Source organism: Falco cherrug, chromosome 5 (assembly GCF_023634085.1).
Source record: "Falco cherrug isolate bFalChe1 chromosome 5, bFalChe1.pri, whole genome shotgun sequence".
Classification (NCBI taxonomy): Eukaryota; Metazoa; Chordata; class Aves; order Falconiformes; family Falconidae; genus Falco; species Falco cherrug.
In genome coordinates, this window is record NC_073701.1 from 79661678 (window position 1) to 79684177 (window position 22500).

The 22500-nt window shown below is 38.3% G+C and overlaps 1 long non-coding RNA gene across 2 annotated transcripts in view; it reads right to left on the reverse strand.

The window, feature by feature from the left end:
• Positions 1-22500, reverse strand: part of LOC114016533 (uncharacterized) — a 54976-nt gene that overhangs the window by 25429 nt on the left and 7047 nt on the right. Inside the window, exon 3 of one of the 2 annotated variants that reach the window (XR_003561020.2) lies at positions 20289-21658. The exons of the other annotated variant lie outside the window; for it this stretch is intronic. This is a non-coding gene — a long non-coding RNA (uncharacterized LOC114016533). Of the gene's footprint in view, positions 1-20288; positions 21659-22500 lie in introns of those variants that run through there. 2 annotated transcript variants of the gene reach the window in all.

The following is a 22500-nucleotide window of genomic DNA, read 5'->3' on the forward strand; positions in this document are numbered from 1 at the left end:
AAGAGAAAGAAAAAAAAAAGTTTGGGAAAAAATATTAACTGTATCCTTTCACAGTTCAAGGAGAAATCTTCTGGGGTTTGGTTCACTTTCAAGTTTGCTCAGATTTTGTCCCAAATAGTTCACCTACTCTGCTTTTGAAGCCTTTCAGAATAAAAAGGTAAGCCCAGGGAAACAGAAGAAACAATGTTCAAAGATAAGCCCAGGAAAACAGAAGAAACAATGTTCATAATTAGTGTATATACCGTTTTAGTGCAGGACCAAATTTTTATCAGGAATAGGAGTAAAATAGGTCTCTGTGATGATTCTTTGAAATCAAATGAGATTTAGTACAGCATATGTATGTGGTTTATTAGGCGAAACTCTGTAAGGTGAGTTTTCTAAAGTAAATTTCCAGTCTGTTTTTTCAGCTGGATAATCTATTACATTTAGCTTTTCCCACTTCAGCCAGTGCTTGTTAAAACTTCTCCCTTTGTGTCCATGTGTTAAGATGATGGACAGTATTTGCTGATTCAAGCTTATCTAAGCTTTTAACAGGAAAATCTTGGATCAACTCAACCTGCTTGAGCCAACAATCTTGTAACTGCCTGAATCTGAGGAATGGTTTCACAGTAATAAACAAACACAAGTAGTTTATGGAACTCTGTTGAAGAAAAGAAAAACTTTCTGTATTAACACATTCATGTCCACTTTTTAAAATGGCTCTAAATAATTTTTAAAAGTCTTAATCCATCCTTTTCTTGTATCACTGGACAGAAACTTAGTTAAAAAGAATGGCATATGCCAAACCACGAGCTCCCTGCTCACCGATGGAGCAGAAACGTGTTTGTTGCTCAGATTATGTTTTCTGCTGCTGGTAGTTCTGAAAAATTCACATATGGCCCTCAACTTCTCACTTACCATCTATTTCCCTCTGTTTTCTGATTTATAAAATAGTTGTTCTTGTGATATTACAGTAATTACTCCAGAGCAGTCTTTGGGGGCTAGGAGAGATGCCTCAGTAGGTCTAGGATGACTCAGAGTGTAACTGACTGGGGTATCCTCTAGCCCGTTGAAACAGGGGGCCAGGGCAAACCATGCTGCATGTCCCCCTTCCCCTCTTCCTCCTCTCCTTCCACGGCAGCCTTGACATGCTGATCTCAGCATTATGTCAATGAGTGCTTCAGGGAGATCACTGTTGCTTTTTTTTTTTTTTTTTTTCAGAAAGAAAAGGGACAAACACTGACAGAGGAAAGGCAATTAATATGAAAAATAGAGAGTGTATATGGGACAGAAAACAGCCCTTTTATGAAGGTCAGTTCCTTCTGACATCCTTCACTGTCCCTAGATAATATGCTCCTGAGTATGTTGGTTCTTTAACAAACACACCCATGGGGAGGGAAAATAAAAGAAGAGGGAAAGAGGGGACGAGTAGTGAATTTGATAGAAGAATGTGGAGATCGAGAGGTTTTGCCAGTGTTGAAAGAAAAAAGAATAAATTAGAACTTCTCTTCGTGTATTTTAAACAGCTTTGAAGTTTTAATGCGAAGTTGTGCATAGTAAGAAAGACCATTTTCCCCATGGATATCAGCTAACTGATTGCCCCAGGGGCAGAATGGGTGGCAAAAGGAGATGCATGAAAACCCAATCTTAAACAAGCCATGATTTTATGAGACTTCTCAGCTTCAGAAATGTTTTGAGGTTCATCCATATCACATGTTTTACTGCCTGAACAGTCATGTATACAGAACATAGTATGACTGTAGTGTTTGTGTTTCACTAGGTATGTGTTTTTTGCGCATCCTTTATGTTCTGCAAGTGACAACACACAGTTGGCAAGACAACAAAGATGAAAGGGAACAGGCGGTGTCATCTATCTATGCTATTGGAACTCAGTGAATAATTTGTAATGAGTAATTTAGTCTTAAAATGTCACTTTTTTATGTTCCTGACTGTACATTTGTTAATTAGGTAAGAATTACTAGAATCAATAAATATATTGCTGGTATACCCCAGCCCAAAATTACGAATAATTAAGACATACATCTCCTTCTTCACTGACATGAGTTTCTTTTCCCAGATGCCAGTCTGTTTAGTTTGGTCTGCTTACCACCCCTGCACGGTAGCAGTGTTGGTGGCAGTTTTCACAACTGATAGAAGTTAGAACAACCTGGAGGCTGCGCTAAATCATACCAGGACACAAACAGGATTGAAAAATCCCCAGGATTAAGTTTAGGTAGAAAGAATGTCGAAAAGACTTTATCACTTTCCTCCCCAGGTGAAATAACAGGCATTCAGAGGCACACGATCTGGCTGCAACTCACTTCATTAATCAAATCAATGTGAATTTTAAATTTCAAATACAATATCTGAATATACAATTTTAAAATGGTGCTGGTGGAGTTTCCAGCATTTGAATTACAAATTTGCTTTTTGCTAATCCATTCCCTAACAGAGATCAAACACTTGAAAATTCATGAAAAGCAAACATGAAAGGGTCACAAACATGGTCAAATGTTACCTGGCTGTTTAATTCAAATGGATACTCAAAGAAAATGTTTCCAATATTTGTTCAGCCCTTTCTTTCTAGTTAGCTTAAAAAATTAAAGTTAAATGGCAGACTAATACTATGTGCAAATCAAGAAAAAGAATCAAGGAGACTGGAAGACAGAAATACAGAAGAAGATCATAAAGAGAGATGGGCACATCTGGAGTCATATTGGATACCAGACTGAGCCTGTGGATGCTCACACTCATAGCTGGGATTTAACCTCTGCTAAAAATAGCTGTAAAATCTGGAAACAAGTTTAAATTTGGAATATTTCTGTCATTCATCACGACTGTGATAACCGGTTCTGTTGTATACACATTGCCAGAAAAATATATTAATATCCCAAAGTCCACCTACATTTTGAGCCAGTAGTCAAAGTTTAGCAATTTGGGTACACATTTCCTTTCTATTTCACTGTTGCAAGTGCTATTGACAGCAAAGTCAAATATGCCTTTAGCAAAAAGGAAAGAAATAATGGGATTCTTGTTTCTAAAGTTCTGCCTAGTCACATTCAGCACATATTTTATTTTCCTGCCTTACAATGATCTACAAACAGAACCATCTCATTTCAGTTTTTCACACATTTTCTTTGTGTGGATCTCCCTGAAATAGGCAAGCTGTCAGTGACAAAGCTTAGTATCAATCTCGTATTAAGTTGAGAAATGGGAATTACAAAAGGAAAAAAGCTAGCAGCCACAATCAGTACTGTAGCTACAAACAACTTTTTTCACTTCATCAACCAAACTTATACTAGAGGGATGATCTATGATGCTACCTGTCACTGATGTTATTGCTGTTTCTGAAGACAAATTGTTTTACATAATGGGCAAGTACTTATGGGGGAAAAAAAGAACCACAAGGAGGGTAAAGTTTGCCAGAAGAAAACCCAATTCTTCCATCCTTATAAATGCCATGAACTCCTGTCATGCCACAATTGTCTTATAAATCTAAGCACTGCTCATACAAGCTCACCCACTTCAAGTCATGTTTAGAAGAACCTTTTCATTCAACAGCAACTTGCTTTTTGCAGGTGCACAACTATTACCTCACTACAAGATCAAGCAAAATGGAGAAAAGGGAAGGTGGTCCTGTCTCATGCCCAGTGTGCTTTCTTCAGTTTGTAGAGACCTCAGCCTATAACCCAGTTGGGAGCTCCCCACAACTCCTGCAGTCTACCATTTAGTCTAGCAAGCAGTGCTGTTGAACTTGGTCACTCTGTTATAAGGAAGACATTGTAGCTGTTAAAGATGGGTTTAATAGGATTTTTGAAAAAGGAAGACTAGTTTGGGGATTTTTTAGCTTTATTGTTGTCCATGAAAGAGTATGAAAAAGTATGAAAAGACATGTAAGTATGATGGATCAATGAAGGTAGCTTGCTCAAAGAATTCAAAACGATGGTTGCCAGATACGTAAAGTTGGAAGATCTCCCTAGAGATTCTGAAAGAAAAAAAAAAAAATGACAAAGCAAAGCAGGATTGATTAATTTCTGACACTCAAGTTAGAGGAAGAGTTGTTTGAGTCATCGTGGAATAAAGAAGGTTTCTAGGTTGTTCTCTTTCACATTTCTTGTTTTCATGTTTCTTCCATCCTCCTTCTTGCTGATACGCTTAAATAAAATAAGAACTTTTTTGAGTAGAGGGTTCAATTTTGTTTGATGAGATGGTTACGTCACAAAGAGGGCACTTTTCTAGAGGGAAAAGCAGGAAAGCTTTGAGGGAAAAGGAGACGATGTAACGGCTGATGGTGTTCTGTCAGGGTGAAAGTTGTGGACCCATGTGGAGTGAGCTGAAGATTGCCAGCGCTCTGAAGGGTGAGCTGCAGCAGCAATATCGTTTAACAGGATCCTTGTTTTGTTGCTTCTTTTCTTCTGGCTGGAGGATTACATAGGCTACCTCTTTGTCCCACTTTCTCTCTCTTAGACTAATTAGAGTAAGAAAAGGAAGAAACTGGTCTCAAAGAGCTTTATTTTGATTTCTTTCCCTTCGGCATATGCAGCTTATTCAGCCGAGGTGTTCTAGATGATGGGACACACATTTGCTGAGCCAACATATGTGACTAATTTTACATTCTTCTTCCTTCTGCCACGGAAATGATAAATCAGGAACTGGGTAAGTTTCAGTGTAGCTAACAGGATAGGTAGGCTCCTTTTACTCCACGCTATGGCTGAATGTTGGAAATAGTAGAGTTAAACTAAAACTAAGTCATTTAGAAGAGGCTAGGTTATCTAAACTAAATCCCATTAATAACTTACAAAGTTCTGTAGTTGTTTAAAAGCTAAGCTAGCTGTTACGGCTCAGAGTAGCTGCCTTTTATTCTCCACTAACACTGAACAGCAGGAGAGGACCTCCAGTGGTCCCTTCCAACATATATTAATCTGTGATTCTATAAAGGGAGCTTAGACAAGTTTAAATCATACGCCAAACTTAGTTTACTAAAGTCATGTGAGATGAATCTTCCCTGACAGACTGACACAATGCCTGCTTCGTGCTTCTTTTTGGGTGAGGAGTGGGTTGCAGGTATTTTGTAGACTGGAGACTGAAAGAAATCTTACGATTTTCCAAAGGCTCAACAGCAATGTCACCCAGTCACTCTGCCTGTCAGCTCCCTGCTAGAGTCATTGGACATCCCTGCTGCACATCAGTCACGTGACAGTCAAGTCTTCTCTGTTCTTTTTATTCAAAGAGTGCCAAATTCTCTTCAAACTATTTTCTTGTAAATTTATATGTACATTATTGCATAGTTTACACACATCAGTATAACTTTTCTTGTATTTCTTTGAGAAGTTAGGACGCATTTTTCAAATTCCTACTTATGCCATCTTTGGCCTATTTGGTGTTTGCCGAAATGTGGTAGGAAGGGCTCCAAAAGCAAAATTCCAGCAAGATCTGCAAAGCAATCACTCCAGGATAAAGTAACTATTTGTGTAAATTGTCTGTATGTAACAGCTATAAGACGTACAGGAATGGGTTATTTGTACTGAGTTACCATAATCTGCCATACTATTTTATTTTTTTTTAAAGAAAGACAGTTAATTGTGATCTACTGATTGTCTTTGTTCCACAGAAAGAAATTTAATTACCTTTGGAAAATGTAGTTAATAATAAATATTTTATTACAACTGCACAACATTAATTACAATGCAATAAAAAGAAGTCTAGTTCCATTTGGAATGTGAAGTGGTCTTAGCGAGTTCATAGGACCTCTAAGAAAGGTAAGGGTACAACAGGCAGGTCGGAAAGCTCCTTCACAGGCTGGAAAACTCACTTGTGCCAGCATCTAGCCTCATGAGAAGTATGGAAGCCTCTGGGATTTTCAATAGCTTGTTTGGTGGCCTGTGGTCAAAGGTTCCCAGGTTCCCTGAACCTCCTGGGAAGCTGGGGAGGGGCTAACTGCCTCGAGCTTCAGGACTTCCAGTGATCTTTAGATGCCATGAGGCACATTCAATTTGGTACCCAAATCTGCGGGAGGTATGCATTGCTAATAGTGTTTGGTTCCTTCAAGCTTGTTATGCTGAAACCAATTCAAAGCTTACAAGTAAGGTTTCTTTCTTCCAAAAAGTGTTCTACTGATGATAGCGTCTCATGACCACCGGTTGTTTTACACATTTGAATGCTTAAAAAAAAAATAATCTGTCATTGCATTTCTACTGATAGAGACGCTTGCACAAAAAATGCTCCTGAGATCACTGACATATTTCACATAACACTGTTTACCACTGCTTAAGGGAGACTGTAAAAGTCCTGTCAAAACCATGATGAATACAGCACACAAGCACTCAGTTACTGACACAACTGCCCCTGCTGGAATTCCATACCTCAGAGGAGCAAAGAGAAATATATTTTAAAATAGTAACTTTAGCTAATGATCCTACGGTTTGATAGATAGTTACAAATCTTAGCATCAGAGATTGCAGCCACACTGCAGAACAGGGATTTTCTGAAGGATCCACACAGAATTCACAGCAGATGAGAATAAGAGGGAAGCAAGAAGTACAGACTATGGCTTTGTGACACCAAAATTATAACAACATATTCACATGTATGAACTGCCTGCGCTGGCAAGTGCCCACACTTTATTCATTACTAGAATGTCACTAGTGATTTTATGTGGGGGTAAAGATGGAGCTCAAACACTGACAAATCCTCTCTTTTTTGGTAAAGACACTGAAATACCATAGCCACATTTCCATCATTTCCATACATTTACTTCACTGGACACACTTTTTCTCCAGCCTTTGCATGAACAGCTTAGCCTGGCTCTCCTGGGGTCTGCTCATGTGGACAAAAGAAGGCACAAAAAGTATTGGAGTTGATATGTGTTGGCTGTTGAGACATCATTTACTCTTGTTTGAGAATTTGTTAAGGGTATTTTCCTTTCCAGAGCCATCATCTGGAAACAAACAAAGAAGCTTCTATGTACTGAACTAAAATGTGAAAGACCAGAGGCATAATTCTTGAAGGTACTTGACTAGTCCAGCAAGCAATACAGTACAATTTGTTCAAATAAAAAAGATTTAATTGTAATTAACAATAATTTTAAACTGTAGAAGTAGAAAGGAGAAACTCAATGCATCTTAAATGGAACAGTTCTAAAGCAGAAGCTGGTCACCCCACTGTGCATTTGTATAACACTTATTTACGGCATGCTGCAAGCTGAGTTTACAAATGGCAAGCAGATAGCAAGTAGAGCCAAAGAAAACTGACTTGCCAATATACCACTATGTCAAAAAGTGGGATCAAAATAATGTTCTGTTTTCATCTTCATCATATGGCTTTGTATATGCTGCCTATTATCAAATTTGTCTGTCTCATGTAGGCTTGTGTGTACCTACAAGCATACATATACGTACACCTATTTATATGCATGATCTGCAAAATGAACAACTGAATAAGCAAGGTGTAGGTTTTAAGGAAAATGTAATTTTAAAGTTCCATATGAGCAGTGACCTGAAGGTAAAGATCTAAGTAATATAGTTGAAAATTATATTCATGTAAGTTAAAAACATGCTGTAGGAGCCAGCACCATTATTTCTGTGTGTACACCTACATATTCCTCTATATCAGTACTTCTATCTATACACTGGAGTAGAGAAATATTAGCTAACAATAGATGCATCTAATTGAAATGTGTATGAATGGTATGTACTATGCGCTATCATTTCTTTCTGCAACTAATTTAGAATTCAACGGAATAATATGAAGTCTTTTACTACTTAATTAAACTTTTGTAATGCCTGTTTTACCAAGATGAATAAAATGCATAAATTGTATGAGGTGACATCTAATGCACACAAAAAAGAGAAATGTAAAAAATCAGAACAGTGGGTACATTAAACTGATTCTTAATAATTGAAACCAATTTAATCATTTGAGATTATTTTATTCTAGCTGACGTAATACTGTAGCAGTTTTATTCTAATTATAACCTGTTTCATTTTACTCTGCCTTTCTAGTTAATTATTACAGTCAATTTGTAAAATGACATGGTTCCACATTTGCATAGGTCACTATTAAATAAATGAATAGCTGAAATTACTCTAGCATTGAAGTGTCAACTTTGGTAGAAGTCAAGAGGACTTCAAATGTTCTTCTAACACCCCTTAATGTGTTAATGACCACTATTAAACTGCAATTAAAAGGCCAGAGAAAAAATGCACGAAACAGTTAATAGAAAAATAGCAGACACACAATTAAAACACTTCAGTTTTTGACTGATAGAAAATAAAGTGATACGCTGAAAGAAGTATAGTATGAATCTATGCCTAACACATGACAGAACTGACAGTTTAATGATAACAAATCATAGGCTGCCTTTTTTGGAGCATTACACGTCAGCTTGACATTAACATCAGTAGTAAACAAGACAATGTAATGATTTTGCCTTGTATTTAAATTGCTACCTATTATGGTACTAAATAATAGCTTTAAATAACTTGGTGTCCAGGCTAGTGATGTACTGTGTTTGTATGAGACAGTACTGAAAGATATGTTTAAGTTTTTTGTCATCCTAAATAAAGGATATATGTATGTCTTAGCGGTGCAGCCTACCACGTTTGCATCTGAAACCTTTCCTGAATCCATAACACTGTCATTAGGTTTGTTTGCTCACGAGAGGAACAAGTAGTGATGATCTAGTCCTAACTCAAAGCAGACCAGATTTTTAGGTATCAAGTGGTGTGCGTATAACTCCTAGGCAGCAGCTCAATCAGAGCTATGCTAGAGCTATCGTATTAAACATGTTACTTCAAAAGCACACTTTACTGAAAGGTGAACTGAGTAGTAAGGGGATGGCACGTGTGATTCCAAAAACTAAATTATGTTCAACATGAAAATCAACATTATGTCTGAAAATTTAAATACATAATGTCAGAAAATTCAAAGCTATGGTTCCCACAGGAATTAAAATTTGACCTCTATGTACATAGGTAGTATTTCCTATTACTGCTACATTTTAATCATTCACATAATCTACATCTCTGCAATCTAGATGAGTTATGTTTGCCATGGGAAATATGACTTCTTGATTTCCTGATTATTATTTGTGTGTTGTGTATGCTCATCCATAAAATTAAATTAGCTTTATGGGTTAAATCCAGTTCTGAGTTACAGCATGTAAAACCATTCTATTTTTAGTGATCTAGTGGATTTAATTATTCCATTAATATAAAAAAAACTTATTTCTTATGCTAAGTAGAACAGAATTGCTACTCTCCCTAAAACTCCATCTGTGATATTGCTTAGCCCATTGTAAATAAGCATTTACTTCTTAGATCAATGGACTAAGGAGCCATTGCTCTTTCTTATCATTATGTCTTTTCACTTATGTGAAATGAGCAAAGAAGGACCAGCACATCAACTTTTCTGCGCTTCCTTTGCACAGATAACATGCATGTTTTAACGCATTCTATAAATCAGTATGAAAACAAAACTGGTCTTTGCTTTCTCCTTATGTTGACTTTATTAAGCAAGTAATGTCAGAAAGCCACACAAATTTGGAGGAAGATTCAAAGAGCATGTTGCACATTCTTATACGAGAACAAAATTACGGTTGCAGAGGACTAAGTTTTAAAGGATATTTAGGCATTTAAAAATGTAGATAGCCTCCCAATGGGATTTTCAAAGGTTAGATTATTTTTAAAATCCTGCTAGGCACTGAATGTATTTCTTTGAAGTTCTCATACATGTGTAAGTTCATACATTGGAGAAAAAAATGCACATAATCAATGAAATAATTGGAATAGATTCAACCATATCCATTTCATGTGCACCACAGATTTTCATGTGCTTAAGTCTGTTTGTGTCCAGATCAATGCAACTTCTTTTGCTGTTAAAAATGAGAGATAGTAGTTACATTGTGCAGCTGCAGCACTAAATTGTCCATTATTTATAGCTTCTCTATTTCAAAATATCATTTATTTAAAACATTCAAGGTTCTAGTCCTGCTGAGGACTAAACCCCAGCTGAATGTGAATGGGAAAAATTAAAAAGAAAAAAGAGAAAAGATATTTCATCACATTTGCACAGTTCAAAAAAATTGTTAAAAAATATATTTTCCCAGGCTTTTTGTATTACATCAATTTGCCTTTCAGAATCGCAAAGAATAAAAAGCCTCAGTACACTTTTTTTGAGAATATTTTTTGTGCAGATAGTTTGACTGGAACTCGGGTTCACCCGAAATATATATGTATGTAACAACCATGTTATTTCACTTTTATAGGTTCAGTACCTTATCTATTCTTGCGAGCCGCCTCTATGGTCTTTCCCTTTTCAACGGTCCTTAACACCTGTCAGTACGAAGGAGAGCCCAACAGACCCTCTGCTGGTTCTTCTTCCTTGTTGATCCAAACATGAGCCAGTTTACAGCTGGGCTGATGCAGACAGGCAGAAAGACACGAGGACCGTCCTTACATGACCCCAGTCCCCAGTTCTTGCCATCAGAGGAGCGCTCAGCCTGCTCCAGCTGCAGAAGCCCAGGTACAGCAGCAGAGCATCCTATTTACATCAGCTAAAACAATGACATGCACCCACCTGCCCAGACAGCACTGTGTACCACCACTAGCCAGATCAGGGCAAGAGAAAGAAGCAAGAGTATGTGAAAGCACAGAAAAGTCAAATGGAATAACAAACTTAGGCAAAGGAAGAATAGAGTACAGCATTAGGTGCTCTGCAACAAAAAATATAGTAATATTTGTGAAGCAGAAGAAAGTACAAACGTCGTTTGGGCTTTCTATAGGGAAAAAAATAACTAAAGCACAGAAATTGTGACACGGAGTAACTCCAGATAAGGGAGAAGATTAAATGATGCCAAATTTAGATATTCCTTTAAAATTATACTCAAAACCATAGCGGTGTTAGTTAATTTAAACACTCTAGTTAACTTGTGATATTTGTAAGCATTTGTAAACCAATCTTTTTTTAAACATCAATTTAGAAAGGCCACGAACCAGTGTTAGTAAGCATGACAGAGTGAGAGAAAATAAGGTTTTTATGTTTGGGGGAAAAAAATATGGACCTATAAACAAATTTAAACGGATTTTTTTCAGTTTTCTTTTAGTTTTCTGAAGTGTTTTGTAAAAACTAAACTAAGCCAAACCAACAAAAAACCCATTCTACCTATTGCTTTGCAGAATATTTAGGTCGACTTTCGTGGTCATATTGTAAAAGCAGAACTTGATGCAGAACCGAAGATACATATATATATGTATATTTAATTGTAAAGTTGAGAAAAATGTAGATGTATTTAAAGCAGGGATGACAGTTGTTGAGCATTGTGATGTATCATCTTGACATGAATTGAATGAGGTAGATTAGTGACTGACACTAGCAATGTCAGAATTTACACTGCAGCACACACAAACTCTGTGGAAATATACTATTAGCACTCAGAGTAAGCAGCGATGAGTAATGAGATAAAAATTGACAGTGTCAATAGTCATAAGCCCTCACAGTCAAGAATAATGAACTGTACTATGTGTATGTATATTAATATGTGTGTATATCTGTCTGTCTGAAATATATCTATAGTAACTTTAATTACACTAATTTTTGTGAAGCAACAATCCAAAATCATAGCTAAGACAAGGAATCTCAGTGAGGTCTACTTAAAGTCTATGGAGTGTGATTTACTCTATATGTACCTTCACCCCTGTACGTGGTGTAGGCATGCAGTTGACACTACTGCTTACCCTATTTCACGTGTCAGAATCTGGTCTAACACAGCTCCACAGAGTTGTAAGGCAAATGCCACATTTTGTAGGACTCCTTTTCTAAATGCTGGTTCACTTCTTTAGAGTCAGACCAATAGTAAGTTTTACAGGCACAGGGGAAAGCAGAGATACATATTGTACCATAACAATTAAAGAATATCATGATACAGCGATTAGTCCCGTTTGATTAAATTTGTTTCCAGCCTTGATTGCCTGAGATATATTGGGCAAGTGACTCAAGAAACCAGGTCCAAAGTCCGCATCACTTTGGGGTGCAGTAGTAGCAATGCAGAACTTTCTGCCTCTGGCAGAGGTGGGAACTGCAGACATCTGGCTTTGCTGGAAAACACCTCAGGTGGGATAAGTGTATTCAACAGCTGCATCTCCAGCTCAGCTCTCACATGCTCAGAAGGATACAGGGCCCAAAACAAAGCAAGAAGGTAACTCCATCACACACTACATGCTAGTGAGCGAGAAGAAAGGTGTTCAAAGTTTCCTTTGTGATGGAGAAACCCATTATTGATGGCGTATGTGGGTTAAATCACCTTTTCCTCAGTTTCCCTCTGTAGAAGCCCCTTTCGAAGTAAATCACTTTGACAGTCTCAGAGTAAAATTATTATTTCAATGCCAACTCTGGATAGCCACCAAAATGTTATAAGGATGGGAACTTTGTTAATGGTTCAGTGGATAGATAATTGTCATCTTTTGTCCTGCTTTCTCTCTAATAATGTTTGTATCATCTTGACATGGAATAGATTAGTGACTACCACTAGCAATGTCGGAAATAACACTATGTTGTATCAAAAAATTAAGTAACGTATTTTGCAGTCCATGACATAAACGTGGAGAGATACGTATTTGGCAATAAGCTGTGCTTTCGTCTTCAGTAGCCTGGAGCAGAGGCCCAAGTATGTCCTTCTGGTCCACCCATGGCTCCCAGAGCAACCATTACAGTGCCCCAGGCAGATGGTAGGCAGGACAGATCTTTAAAGATTAATTCCTCTGCATTTATTAAAAAAGGATCTTACACAAGTTTGGTGCCATCTAAAGTTAGCAATTAAAATAGGAAAACAGTGGTGTTTCGTTGCTGTGGAGGGTAGGGAGACAAAACCTTTAAGAAAATAGAAGCTGTCAGAAAAGATAAAAACAAATACAGTGAAATACCAAAGACTAATTGAACTTCACATATGGAAGGAGAGACACAGCAATGTCTCATTTAGATTTCTATTGCCCCTTTTGGAGAGGAAATGAAATAATGGGCATCTGCGTGTTGTATCTGCTGTGATTTTATTTCATTTTCCTTCTTTTTGTTGCTCTATAAAACAAAGTTTCCAGGATGATTTATGTGTCAGGTTTATATTTCCAGTTTTTCTAATGGAGCAATTTTATTTTAAAAGGTAAAATATATTTTTTAACCTACCAGTGACATCATTCTCCACATTGGATCAATTATCTATGCACTGAATAAAGTTTAATTGAACCCTTTTAAATCTGTGCAGCTGTTGTGCAGTGAAATAGGCAGGTGGATTATCTCATTAGTATGAATCTAAATGTTCTGTGGTCTCTGCACATTTTAATGTGTGTGGTGTATATATTTGGTAATAGTTCTTAAGTTGTTAAAAATAAGATAAATGGTACAAGAAAACTTTGATAATAATTTATGTAATATTTGGTTCTTAAATGGGATGAATTAAAGGCATTAAAATGATGAGTGATTTCACAAAACCTATTCCAGCAGATGGACTGAATGATAGTATTAATTTGAAAACTTCTGACCTATTTTAATTTTATTTTAGGAGCGCTCTGTTTTATGCATTGATGTTACGTTACTATCAGGATTTTAACTGGTTTTCCTTCCAATCAGCTTAGCCAACTTTAATCCTTTTGTAAGGTTTACCAACCTCAAACATTTCTACCTCATCTTTCAGCAATCTATTTTCAAAAGATATTATTTATTCCTAGGACCAAATTCTGACACTGCTTACACAAGTGATTAGGGCATAAAGCTGAAAAAATGGGCCAGGACCACAGCGTGTATAAAATGCTGCAAAGTAACTGCGCTATGTTGGCTTACCCACCTGAGAATGTAGCCCACTGTTTTCAGATCTGAGGGTGGAGGATCAGTGGGAGTTCTGCTTGGGGATGGTGTGTCTCTGACCTACCACTGAACCTACTGATTGCTAATGTCAGGTAGTTCTGAAGTTACTCAGTGAAAAACTGGCCTGGTGAAGATATCCAGGATTTAAAGGTCAGTCCTGTGCCTTTGCTGAAGTCCCATAAAGACAGCAGTTACGTGGGACGAAGAAGGTATGCGTGGCGTTACTGCCAAAGGGGACCCCCCTGTGGGCACTGAGCTGACTCCAGCCTTGCCAGCTCCGAGGAGGTAAAGAAGGTTTCCCTGTCTGCGGGAAACACATCTTTCGTTTGCATGTGGAAAGGAGCATGCTGGTGAGCTCCTGCAGTTCCTGGACACGAGAGCAACCCTTCTTCTGAGGATCACAATGTTTTCTCTTTTGGGTTAGTATTGAAGACCCCCTTCTCATCTTCCTAAAGAGTTGAGTACCAGAAGAAGTTCCCAGGAAGAGAAAAAGAACAATCTTGAGACAAAAAAAAAAGAAACAAAAAAAACCGGGGGCGGGGGTGTGTGTGTGAAGAAGTCAAAAGCAAAAAGCACAGGGAGAGCAGAAGACACAAACTAGGAGTTACAAATTAATTGAGAGAAGAAAGGGAATGGACACTTACCAATCTGTAAAGTTTTATTTTACTTCACAAGAATATGTAGAAGCTTGACATGTCACATATATGTAGCTCACACCGAAGCCATCGCACCAAATGCCTAGGAGAAGTGGCCGCAGACCATCAGTGTCTTCCATCAGCCCTCATATTCAGCAACATGTAAACTGCTATCTTGGGATGTGCCATCTCTGCAACTGCATGAGTTGATTCAGGTATGAGAAGCAGTGGTCACACAGAATTTACTGTGTGTAGTATTTATATAAATAGTAGTAGCAGCAGTATTTGAGCAGCAAAGGAAATCAGCCCATGTGGAGCGCGTACTGATAACCTGCTTCCACACATGGAGGCAGCACCACACAGCAGGGCTTACTGGATGCGTTCATGGACTTACATTTCTTACAGCATATTGGGACATTTCAAATTGGTTAATTTAAAACTCGTTATGTTGCCTTTTGTCTTCATGTTCCACTTTGATTTGTACCAGAAACTTCCAAAGTTAAAATAATATTTTGTTGCCTTTCTCCTTGCTTTCCTTCCCTAAGGCTTGAGCTAGAGAAGCAGATTTTCAAGCTCAGGGCTTGTTGTCTGTGACTCAGTGGAGGATAGATAGCACACCCTAACATTACAGAAGTTATAAGCTATCCTGGTATCTAAGAATAACATGGGAACAAATTCCCATAAATATACACGCAAGGAAAAGTGTTAGAAATACATACTGTGCATATATGGTATTTAGCAACAACAATCAGAAGTTCTCAGTAGAAGAACTAGAGATGAATGAAATCACAAAAAGGAACACTTCTCTGTATCTTCAAAACCTTTTTTTTTTTTTTTTCCTTTTGCTGTAGTGCTGAAATATTAAACTTGCTTTGGACATCTTGGGCAGCACTTCAGCTGGACCACAGGGAACGGGCATCCTAGGGCATCCTAACCTGGAAGAATCCTCAGCAGCAAGTTTTTAAACAACTGTTAAACACGCTTGTGAGCCTAATAGTAAAGACGTGTTACAGTTAAAGGTTATATTCAGTGCCCTGACCCATCCTTTAGATATCATTCTAATCTTAGAAGGATTAAGCAACAAACGCATAACATGTAAGAACCGTAAAGGTGTGCTTGGGAGGGGTCTATGAAGGAAATACTTAAAGGAATGCCTCGTTGCCAACAGGCACTGCTGCTCCATTTTATGTACCTCCCAACAGCTGACTGCAGAAGCTACTTCAGTTCCAGCTCTGTTGTACGGCCTGGGGGATTAGTGAAAGAGACCACCCTGGAGGTTGTTAAATAGAAAAAATAACGTGCCTGCCAGCTGGGGGCCAATTGATTGCTGCTAGTGTGTGTAAGGCAGTGATGAGGGGGAGGTGGAGAGGTGATGGGATTTGCTCCTGAACAGTTGGTTTTGTGAAGGACTCTCGCTGCCTCAAAGCTGTTGAGGCCCTTGCAATTGTCCTATAGTTTCTCCCTGAGTGGCTGCTAGGTTTTCTTGCTGGAAAAATTTATGGATGTAGCCTAGTCCTGAAGGAAATGTAATTATTAGCAATGAAAGGGTTAGAGGCCTGCTCCTGCCTGGTACTGAGCACCTTTACAACCCACTGCATTTGGCTGCATATAGGATCAAACCCTGTAAGAACTATAAGGACTATAAGGTCCTTTCCCTTATGCGAGAAGGACTTGCAACAAGAGCTTTAGGGTTTTCCTTAAGTATAGTAAAATCGTGCACAGTGCTATTCTGTTCCAGGAAAACAAGATTCTTTAAAAATATTTGTGGAAATCATCTCTTTTTCTTAAGGCCCCGAGGACATTCAGTAGATATAGCAGTGTGTTTTTCAGTCTTTCTAATTTACAGTTTTGTTTACAAAACCTAAATTAAATCTCTACATGCAAATGAAATGGCTTAGTTATTGCTGCAGGCAGAGGCTAGCAAGTGGGGTCTATCCTACCCTACATGTAAACATGAATAAAAAATATGTGCATGTTTATCTAAATGCAGGGCATTTATCTGGAGTGATAAAATGATAGCTGCTGTTTGATTATACTAATAATATTCAACTCTTTTTTTATACCGCTGCTGAGACTGTCAGCACCATTTGCCCAATCAGGGAACTTGAGATACTTAAACAGTAACTTTCTGTGATGCTGAAATTTGATGCATTTTTTCTCTGTTTTCTGTCTTTTGGTTTCTAATCCATGACAGAGTTGTCAATTTTACCAATGACTGCTTGGTTTTGTTAATATCCTTTTGAGGATGGTTTTGTCATAGATATTTTGACAGTCCTGTTAATGCAGCTCCACCAGCTATCCTTTACCCAGAGTCTTGATGAGATGATCAAAGAGTTCTAGAACATTTCCTTTTTTAGCCAACTCTCTGACTTTTACCTCATCACAGTCTGCTCATCAAAATCTCATACACTGGGTACTGGGATAATTTTGGCAGCATATCGGTGGTTTTAGACAGGGGAAAGAAGTATTGCAAGGAAAGTTTTACCCTGTTACTGTAAGCTTGACATAAATCATTGCTGTTGCTGTGTGTTTGTGTCAACCTATTGCAAACAGGCACCCTCAGAGATGGACAGTGCTTGTTGTAGATATTATGGAAAATTTAATTTTGAATTCTTACTGCCTTTGAAATTTCCCAGAGGACAAGATCTGGTCAGAACTGGGAATAAACACTAAGTTTTCCTGACTGCACAGCAACCATGTGAGCAAAGCCTCTGGTCTCCATTTCATAGGATAAAGGCAAATGCATCTCCCAGTATTTCCAGTCTTAGAAATGGTTAAAGCACTTCACAAATAACTCGTCTTACCTGAATCTCTGCATTTAGCTGCAAACCAAGCATACTGCACAGCAGCAATTTACCTGTTACTGAATATGAGATCCGATGGAAGATGATGTGAGCCACGGAATTTCTTCAGTGCTGTTAACCTTCCCCATTGTTTGTACCAAGTTCTCAAAAATACAGAGATGCTGAAATTCCCTATTTCAGAAAAGGTCCCTACCACAATGGCCTTTGTGGTAAGACAGTCTGATAGCAGCTTAGTTTCTCTGTTTCTATAGTATCTGTACTGACTGGGTGATTTTTAGGCTTGTAAGATTTGCTGCTTTCACACCTGTTGGCCAAGACATTATCCAGTGACCTACATTAATAGAAATGATTGATGCCTGAGATGTTTTAAACCTAGTCTTGTCACTCCTTTACCTTTTGGTACCCTGCCGGTGCAGAACCAGCTTTCTCAGCTGGAGGATGAGGTCAGTTCTTCCTACACCAGACTGCTACCCAAAGCCCTTATCTCCCTCTTGGGTCCCTAGCCTTCCCCCCCCCCCCCCGCCCTGTTGTCCCAGTTAAGAAGCTTCAGCTGCTGGTTGTGTTTTTGTATGCCAGGAGCTGGGTATCATTTTTGTGCATCGCTTGGCCATTTGAGTGTTCTTCATCCTCTGGGGCTGGTGAGGTTTTTGTCATATCCACACATCCAGTCTCACAGAAGTGTCTTGCATGCTTGTGACCATTTCCAGTAATAATAATCTGTGGAAAAGGAATCAGTATAATTATGATACTGATTAATTTGATACTACTGTAAGTGGGAAGATCAGTAAGGATAAGTGTCTTCTACATTGCTACAGATAATTAACAATATCTTAGTGAAATCCAGTGATATTTAGAAATGGTATGTCTTTTGCAGCTATCCAATTCTAAAAAAAAATATATAGTCTTTGTTGTTGCAGAAGAAAAAGTAATTTTGCCAAATACAAAGAACTGTTTGAGGATGGTGAAATGGCTATAGGTTGCCAAAATCTGCAGCTGGACAGGACATTCTGGAAAGATATCAGCAGGGAATTTAATAATCACAGTTCCCTACAGTCCACCAGCCATCTGATTTTACTTTCTTCGCATTTGTACACATGTTTTTGTTTATTATGTAATGAAAATTTGACACATGTAAACATACTAAGTTAAGTGGGATTTGAAGGTGGGCTTTAGCTGGAGAAATCCCATAAAAATGTCTAAACTCATTTTTTTCTTTCAGGCCAGAGGGTTTTAGAGAGATCAACTTTCTACGTGGCAGCTGGGCTCCCTGTGGTGTTGTATTTTATTTTATGTTTTATAGCATGTAGCTTCTAGATTTAAAAACAAAACACACTATTCACTTCCTGAACAGACCTGCAACTGAATTAAAAAAATATTTGAAATACACATAAATTGGAAAGGAAGGTAGCACAGTATGTGAGACGCCTTTTATTCTCTAAAGGCCAAAGGAGCACAAACACAAATACAGCTTAGCGTGGGTGAGATAAGGAAAGGCTTCTTTCACCTGTGTCCCACCAAGAAACACATTGCTGTTCTCTGAGGAGCTGCTCAGTGATCAGTGTGTTCACCACCATCCTGATGATCCTTTCATTCCTCCACCTCAGTCTATCTGTGCTGACTGTACAGAGGCTTCATTGTACAGGGAAGGTGGGTCCCCACATCCTATACAGCTGCTCTGGCTGTGTCCATCTGTCTGTCCATTCTACCCAGGCTCCCAGTCTGCTTACCGTGCTACTTCTGTGTTGGCTCAAAATCTTTGTTTTGGCCTTTAGTCATTGCTAGCTGAGACCAGCTTTACTCGGCCATCCTGGCTTAATGGTTGGACGTGATGACTTCAAAGGTCTTTTCCAGCCTAAATGATTCTGTGATTCTATGATTCTGTCTGCCTCCATGACCCACCCCACATACTTCCAGACTTCTAGGGCTCTGCAGATTCCACAGCTTGACAGATTGAGAAGGTTCGACTGAAATTAATATATGTGGAAATTCAAACTAAGCAATATCTGAAAGTCTTCACAGCAACATGGATAGCTCTTGCCATTAACTAAGTATATATCCATAACTGACACATTAATGATGTAATGAAAAGGTGTTCTAAGGAAATAATCTTTTAACAAAGAAAATTCAGTGAAATCCAGTAGAGAACTTGAACTATATTTTTTGATTTGCTTATATACACCATGGGAATTAAGATGAAATCAGGAAATCAGGATTTTCAAGGTGGAAATGCTTTTGGGGAAGAGATGGTGATGGCAGCCCTCAGCAATATCACAAGCAGCTTCTGGAGTTGCCCTTCAAATGGGAGCTGCTGATCAAACAGGCACCTGAGGCAGCCTAGATTTCCTCTTAGTTATTCTAGCTTCATCCAGTGGATTTCGTTGAAGTCCTTGCTACAAACTGAAGTTTCTTTTCCCTTTCCCCTCTGTTTCCACTAGAAAACCTAGAAGGGACATACATCCCTTGAGTGAACCCCTGTTTCACGTGTCAAGCTAACCCAGGAACGTGTAATCTGCACATCTCTCCTCCATCTTCACCACATCATGCTTCTAAATTTGAATCCTGGATGGGTCACATAAAGTGAAACAGTTGGGAGATTTACTGTAATCACATGCTGACATTTTCCCACATCACTAACCTACCACATGATTTAACAGGATTGTCAGCTCCTGCTTGAAGGAGGGTCAGGGCAGAAATAGCAAGGGTGTTGTAAGATGGCATGAAGGCCTCCTGACAGCACAGCCTGGGAAGCTTGTGTATTATTTGCTGTAGTCCCATCTTTTAAAAAAGCTCCTGAGGCTGTCATTTTGATATTAGCAAAAAAGTAATTTACACTTTACAAGACACCCAAACCCATAAATCTTAAAAGGCACTTCTGTTTTGAGCCTGGAAATTAAAAAGCATTAGGCCTAGTTCACCAAATGTTTGTTCGGAGAGTCTCCGACTTTAAAGTGGGAACGTAGAAATTATGTTTTCTGGCAAAACTATTCTTTTTACTATTAATAAGTGGTTTTTTTCTCTCTTCATTCATAAAAGCAAATCTACAGAGCACTTAAGAATCCAGAATATTTTGCTAAAATATTATAGAGACATTTAGTGCAATCCCCTCACTTTCTTTCCTTGTCTTTCTCCATCTCTTACACCATCCTTCTTTCTCACTCTGTATATCTTTTAGTTACTAAACCGTGCCTGTGACATGAAACTGCTCCTCCACTGCCAAGAAAGTGAGAGTAAAGGTAATAGGTGCCTTTTTCATAAAACCAAATCCAATCTATCTCACATAGTTTGCTCCTCTAACCCTAAGTACTGAAACAGACTGGGGGCAGCCAGAGGATGGGAGGAGAGAACTCAGCATGAATGAATTTGATGATACTGTGCTCACTTCAAACTTCAGATTAAATATATATATATATATATATATATATAAATCAAAATATGCTTTCTTTTGGTTTTGCTTGAGACACTGTGCAAATATCAAGCAAAGGGTTACTTTTGGCTTTGATTTTGCATTTTGTTGTGATTCATTAATTTTCAGACAGTTGGAGAAACTATGTTCACACTTTATGGGATTTGTTTGGGCACTTGCACTGGTATGGTAATGCAGGCACACTCTAAAGACATTGGCACTCTCATCTCTCATGGTCTCACTAAAAAGGCTGTGGTAGGAAAGAAGCTGTGTTGGCCTCTGTGATATAGATAGAGTGTGATAAAATTGATTAGGTAGTAATGCAATATGTTACTGTTAAATAAAAAGTACATGTATCCCTGAAAAAGCATTTCTTTAATGACCAATAGCAGAGGAAGGATGTGAAACCAATGCATACGGAAGATCATCCTAGTTAGTGGTTTTGGAGAGAAAAGGACACATAATAGTTTGCCATACTCTTACCTAGTAACACCTTTTGTGAATTCTCAGGCTGCAAGATAATTGCTCTCTTGGCAACATCATTTTCATCTTCCATTTTGAGCAGCTCACATAATCTTCTGTCCAGTCTGGATATATTTATAACCTTCCTGTGCTCAGTAACAAATTCATATCCATACTTCCCAGGTGGAAAAATCTGGGTATTTTCTTTTCTAAACCATGGAGAAAAGCAGCTTTCAAACCACTTGCTTTCCTTCTTGACTAGGGACACTTGGTCCCAAGTTTTGTCTTCATTCTCCAGCCTCCACCAGGAACCAGCAGATAAGTCATTTTGGAAAAGGTCACATCAACACGTTTAGTTATTTGTGTTTTTCTGCAGATGGAAGTTTTCTTAGAAGGAAAACTACAAAACACCATCCCAAGCTGGGGCTCATCATCAGGAAGGCCTCAAAGCAAAGCTAAACACCCAGGCAGAATGCATGAGGATGTTATTATCTTTAAAAATGGAAATTTAAGCTGATGATGACCTATTAAGAAAGAAAATTGAAACTGTCAGAGCAGGAAGTGATAGGGAAATAGACATAAACCCCTTTCTGTTGTGATACCTACTATAACATACAGATCCCTTGATCTCTTTGCAATCACACTTTCAAGAGAAGGGCTACTTCGTGGAACTAGTAGGACAGTCAGCTTAAAGAGATTCACTGATGCAGGAGCTCATCTAGCCAAGTTAAATGACTGGGTTAATTTAAAAACAAATGAAAACCCCCATATAATTTTATGATCATTAATAATATTTCCTAATACTAACCCTGTCTTGTGCTTTGGGATGCAAACTGATTACTGCAGGGCCAGGAAAATCATTCTCTCCTTTACTTGGTTGGATGGATGCATTATTATTTTGTTCATCTTTCTTTAATCCCTCATTCCACTACTACAGTCAGGATACACAACTTGATGGACTAATGGTGTGATCCAATATGGAAAATCCTGTATTGTCATGTAATTATAATTCATTTTTTTTATTTTGTTCTCCTTCCTTACCTTCTAGGACATTAGAATTTTCTTCTTTTTTACTCTTAATCCTCTCAGTCCTCTCTTTCAAACTCACCACTCCCTGAAACCTTCTCTCCTGTTTCCTTATTACTCTGTTGTTATTCCCCAGCTTTGTTCTCCCTTTCAGTTATCCTACTCTCTCCACGTAATTCTTTCACCCTCATTTTGCCTTCTTGCTCTCTTCTGCTGGCCAGTGGGAAGGATGCGATGGGTCAGGCAGGGCACAGAAACTCTTACATTTAAACACAGAATCAAGCTGATTACCAGCTTTAAAATATTTATCTTAGTATTTTAGTTGCTTGCACATTTACGG